A 6,000-nucleotide genomic window follows, 5' to 3' on the forward strand; every position below is an offset into this window, starting at 1 on the left:
TATTAAAAGCTTGAATCAGACCTAGTAATTGGATTCACTTTCGTCATTCATGTCCTTAGAGCTAGAGAAGCTCGAGGCCATGCTTCATGCTAAGTTTAGTTAGATAGAGAAAATTAGGTCTGTGCAACGTTTCGTCAACTAATGTGAGCTTTTTAGGATTAACGGAAACTTGCACATGGGTCCTTTTGTAACTTTGTGGCATGATCTGAACCAGGATTTTCCTGTCTGGTGTAAACATACTGGGTTATCCACAAAGGATGAGATTGTAAAGACGACATAAATTAAGTCTTCTGCCTTGAATTTAGCTTTGTATTTGATTATTTAGTGACTTGGCAAAGAAAGAAAGAATTTGATAATTGCAGGAAAACATGAATATAAGGTAACATACATTATAAATTCTGTACAATCGTCTCTGAAGTCTCATCCTTTGGGGTTAACCCTGTACTACACATTTACTTGTACCAGTCCATCTAGTGAACCCAGTGTTAAGAAGATCCAGCGCATTTTAAGCAGAAGTTTCGGTTGGCTTGTTGCATATATTCCTTTTACGAACTGACAATTTGTTAAAGCAGGAATATATACTTATCAAACTAAATTGTTAACCAACTACAACTTGATTAACAAAGGTTAGGAATATATACTTGTCAAACTAAATTGTTAACCAACGACAACTTGATTAACAAAGGTTAGGAATATATACTTGTCAAACTAAATTGTTAACCAACGACAACTTTATTAACAAAGATTAGGAATACATACTTGTCAACCTAAATTGTTAACCAACTACAACTTGATTAACAAAGGTTAGGAATATATACTTGTCAAACTAAATTGTTAACCAACTACAACTTGATTAACAAAGGTTAGGAATATATACTTGTCAAACTAAATTGTTAACCAACTACAACTTGATTAACAAAGGTTAGGAATATATACTTGTCAAACTAAATTGTTAACCAACGACAACTTGATTAACAAAGGTTAGGAATATATACTTGTCAAACTAAATTGTTATAACTTGATTAACAAACGAAAAAACATCAACAGTAAAAGCACATTCCGCCGCCCAGTTCTAGATACAGCATGTTGAATTTAAATACTTTCAATGCATTAGATAGTAAGATTTCAGATTTAAAGTGGGAGAAATCGGTCAATATTTACCCGGACCAGTCAATCAATCAATCAGGAGATCTACGTTCAAGGGATTGGTCAGTTATTTTGGTTATGTTTGAGGTAACAATTTGTTAAGGATTCAAGTTGCACAGAATGTTTCTAAAATTTTATATTTAGAGCTCATTTGAAATTTTTCAACTGTGTACTGTTATGTCATATAATTGACTTCAATAATAAGTATACAATTTAATAACCAATCAATCAATTATTCCATTAAACAATCAATCAATCAATCAATCAATCTAACCTGCCATTTTGTTCTGAAAACTTTAGAGCAGACACCACACTGCTCGGGATATTCTGAGTTATGAATTTTCTGATGAAGCCTCAAGGTTCTCACTTCCTATAACATCATTGAAAATGAATGCTTTAAGCAAGGATTTAATGCAAGGAAAGTTATTTCAGAGGTGTACGCATCTTTTGTACTGCAGTGTACTGTCACTGGGCGGTAATGTAAACAGAAGACGGATGTCGAAGCCTGACATGGGACCCATCTTTCACATAAAAAATCAATGAAATATTCTGGTCATAGGAAACTATTATGTGAATTATCATAATTTTTAAAATTTAATGCTTTTAACCTCCTCGGATACTAAACGAACACTGATGCATCAATTCTTGTTTACAAATTCCGCCCAGAGAGAACTGGTTTTAATATGTAAGCAGAGTATACGCAACTGCAATTAACTTTCCTTGCATTGCAACCATTGCATTAAGTATGGTTTGGCTTGCAAACATTTCAATTTGCATGCAACTTACAGAGTTGAAGCAAATGCCAAAATGTCTTTATTTTTCTAGCGATAAAAAAAAATTTGCCATGTAAAAGAATCAACTCTGGGTTCTGTCACCTAAATGTAACATTCCAAAGTACAGAAATCTATTTGGATATTGTAAAGGATTCTCCAAAAAAAAGTTGTGAATAAATCTGAAATGAGATATATGAACTGAGCTGAGAACTCTTGAATGGGATATCTTTAATCCTGATTGGTTAATTAATCTGGATATTAATAACAAGAGGAGGACATGCATTATTTAATCTGGAGAAGAACTCTTGAATGGGATATCTTTAATCCTGATTGGTTAATTAATCTGGATATTAATAACAAGAGGAGGACATGCATTATTTAATCTGGAGAGTAAGAAGAAGAGGAGATCAAGCAATGATCTCAATATCCCACATTCTAAAGTTTTCAGCTCTGGAGAGCAAGAAGGAGAGGAGATCAAGCAATGATCTCAATATCCCCCGTTTTAAAGTTTTCAGCTCTGAGCTGGGAACTCTTGAATGGAATATCCCTAATCCTGATCGGTTAAATAATCTGAAGATTAATAACAAGAGGAGGACATGCATTATTTAATCTGAGCTGGAAACTTTAGAATTGGATATCCTTAATCCCGATCGGTTAATTAATCTGGAGATTATTAACAAGAGGAGAACAAGCATTATTTAATCTCGAGATTAAGAAAAAGATGTGATCAAGCATTAATCCTGATATCCACCATTCAAAAGTTCCCAGCTCTGGAGAGTAAGAAGAAGAGGAGATCAACCAATGATCTCAATATCCCCCGTTCTAAAGTTTTCAGCTCTTATCTTAAAAATAATAATTTAGAAAAGTAAATTTTCTTTTCTCATCTTAACAAAATTAAAGAAATTATCCTCAAAATAGACAAATAAATGGAATAAGACTCTTTAAAGTTATGTCTTTTCAAATGAGCTTTGCTCATCATATTCAGAAGCTTTCGTCACAGATCTGAATTCATTAAATTGAAAATTAACTAGAAAGATACATCATATTTGGCGGGTTGGGGGAAACAGGTTTAAAAATCAAATTTTAAACTTGGTGAAATTTAGTCAAGGAATTTACATGTAAATTTCTTATCTAAATAAATTTCAAATTTCAAATGCAGAAATTTGCATCTATTATAGATAAGAGGGATAAAAAAGTTTTGGTTTGTTTAGCAAATGTGGAGAGAAAAAATGAATAGCTAAACATGTAATGTTACAATACAAGTTGCAGAGACTAATGATACTTCAGAAAAAATTGGTTGAGAGATCTCAACTTTGTATTTGAAGTATTTGAAATGCTAGTGGAGTGCATTCCGGCCTAACATTTAATGACCCGTTAAAGCCTTGAAATTAACATTGATTTAGATTTTCCCGCATTCTTACATTTTAAAAAGCATTTTTTCTCTCTCCAGCACTTATTCTTACCTTAAAGGTCTTGTCGCACTGTGCACATGGAAAAGTCTTCTCCATTGCTAAATCCTAAATTGAAAAAAATTAGACTTCTGGATTTGAATTATTTGGACAAACGTCAACTTTTTTTTGAAAATGTAACAAATTAATCTTGTGCTGCAGGCTACGTTTGCAGTCTGAAATCAATTCCGGAACTTTTTGCGGAAGTTGTTGAGCAGTCTTGGTGGATGGTGACCAGAAACCTTATCAGGATAGATTTATCGAAGAGTTTAATACTGCATTACTTTCTCAAATCTTTCTAGAATTCTAAACATTTCTCCCAAGAGAATTACAATTTAGAATCTGCACACATTTATTTGCACGCTTACTTACATAATTGTCTCTGCAGTGTAAAGGTTAAAATTAGGACAATAAATTTCTTGTCCTGGGCGTCATGTAGAGTCAGTAAAATTAGCAAAAATATAATTTTTATATGTTACGCTCATTTTTGCTATTTAATCTCGGACTTTTACAGTGAGTTTTACAACTGTAAAACTTGAATAAAAAGTTTTAACATACAACATTTTTGCAAAACTATTTGTATTAATTTAAAGCCTAGATTATTTGTAATACTCTCATTAAAAAACAAAAAAATGCAAAAACATCTCAAAAAGTAATAACAGCAATTTTGTTTCTCTTGGCATTACATTTTGTGACAACGTGGTGTTGTGCTCGAATGCCTCACAGCATGTTCTAGAAAACTGCTGCGCGGCAGATTCCTCTGATTACGCAAATAAACACATTTAGAGGAGAGTAAAGCTGGGTGGAGGTATTTGACAGATTAATGTCAATACTTTCACCAATTTGCATATTTTATATTACATTTAATTAGAAAAGGGGAGTGGAAGTATTGAGTTAGGCCATATTCTTGTTTCACTGGATTTTTGGGATTGTGTTTGTTAAAACAAATTGTGTCATTTACACTCAGAGAAAAATAAAATTTAAACCCCCAAGTGAATCAATAATAAACCCGAGGGCATTTAAAGAGCTGGGTTTAACATGGACTTACATAAGTTTTCAGATTTAATGAAAATTATGGCATACAGAACACCAGCTTTTTTAAAAGGAAATGCAAATTGAATATAGAACATTTAATCTGCTTTTCATGCGTAGAGGTTTTTTATAAGCCACCCTGTTAGACCTAAATATGATATGCTTAATATACCTAAACTGTCTTTAATCAATATTATCATTAATGGACCCCCTGGGGTTGATTGAAATCTTGCTAACTATCTTTTACAGGTAGTAGATATAGATACAGGATACAAGATATAGAACACAGAATACAGGGTACAGGATGCAGGAAACAGGATACAGTGTGAAGGATACAGGATACAGGATACAGAACATAGAATATAAAACACAGGATACAGGATACAGGATACAGGATACAGGATACATGGACTCACAATACATGGACTCACAATACAGGATACACAGTACACACACAAGACACTTGATAGAGGATAAAGGATATGAAATACAGGATGAATAAAAATAAAAGATCGAAAGTGATTTATTGATTTACCTCAAAAAATTTTCTTTCTAAATCTAATTCCTCCTGAATAGGAAAAAATCTAAACTATTTGTTGTGAGCTTGAGTTCTGTTAGATCTATGAAATCAGATGAGTTGAGTTGAGTTCAGTTCAGTTGAGATGAGTTGAATTGAGTTGAGTTGAGTTGAGTTGAGTTGGGTTCAGTTCAGTTCAGTTGAGATGAGTTGAATTGAGTTAAATTGAGTTGAGTTGAGTTCAGTTCAGTTCAGTTGAGATGAGTTGAGTTGAGATGAGTTGAGTTGAGATGAGCTTAGTTGGGTTGAGTTGAGTTGAGTTGAGATGAGCTGAGTTGGGTTGAGTTGAGATGAGTTAAGTAGAGAGGAGTAGAGTTGAGTAGTTGAGTTGAGTTGAGTTAATTTCAGTTTAATCAGTTTAATTCAGAAAAGTCTAGTTCAAGTTTATGTAAGATGGATTCAGTTCAGTTCAGTTTCGTCATAGTTATCTTAGTTGGATTCAGTTTAGACTTTTTCCTATATGTAAGAGTCGAGGCGACAAGCGAATCCAGTTTGGGTTTTCATGTGTCGTTTCAACACGTCACTTTTTTCACTTTTTCCAAGCAGACAGTACACGGATGGTCAAACACGTCTTCTAGCTGTAGCGCAGCTCTAAAAATTTAACATTATCATCTTATGCATTCTACAATTAACATATTTCAGTCAAATAGATAAATAGGCGGAGGGGAAAGGAAATGAATTGAAAGGGAAGGAAAATGGGAAGAATGGAAAAGGAAGGAAAAGGTACATGAAATGAATTAAGAGGGAAGGGAAGAGAAAGGAATGGAAAGGGAAGGGAAGGTAATGGGAAATTAATAGAAAGAAAACGTGAAAGAAATGAATTGAAACGGAGGGAAAATGCAAATATTGGAAAGGGAATGGAAATGGAAAGAGAAAGGGTAGGGAAAGGGAAGGGAAAGGGAAGGGAAAGGGTTATTTGTACTGTTTATACACAGAAAATCACGAAAGAAAAAACTGGGGACAAAATAATGATAATAATAATAACAATAATACAAATAATAATATCAATAATAATAATAATGAT

General features: G+C 33.2%; 1 long non-coding RNA gene across 1 annotated transcript in view; it reads right to left on the minus strand.

The window, feature by feature from the left end:
- Positions 1-4,933: 4,933 nt before the first annotated feature.
- Positions 4,934-6,000, minus strand: part of LOC111713458 (uncharacterized) — a 1,902-nt gene continuing 835 nt past the window's right edge. The window contains exons 2-3 of the long non-coding RNA XR_002767695.1: positions 5,427-5,567; positions 4,934-4,967 (exon numbers count right to left, since the gene is read on the minus strand). This is a non-coding gene — a long non-coding RNA (uncharacterized LOC111713458). The remainder of the gene's footprint in view (positions 4,968-5,426; positions 5,568-6,000) is intronic.

Source organism: Eurytemora carolleeae, unplaced genomic scaffold, assembly GCF_000591075.1.
Source record: "Eurytemora carolleeae unplaced genomic scaffold, Eaff_2.0 scaffold1181, whole genome shotgun sequence".
NCBI lineage: Eukaryota > Metazoa > Arthropoda > Copepoda > Calanoida > Temoridae > Eurytemora > Eurytemora carolleeae.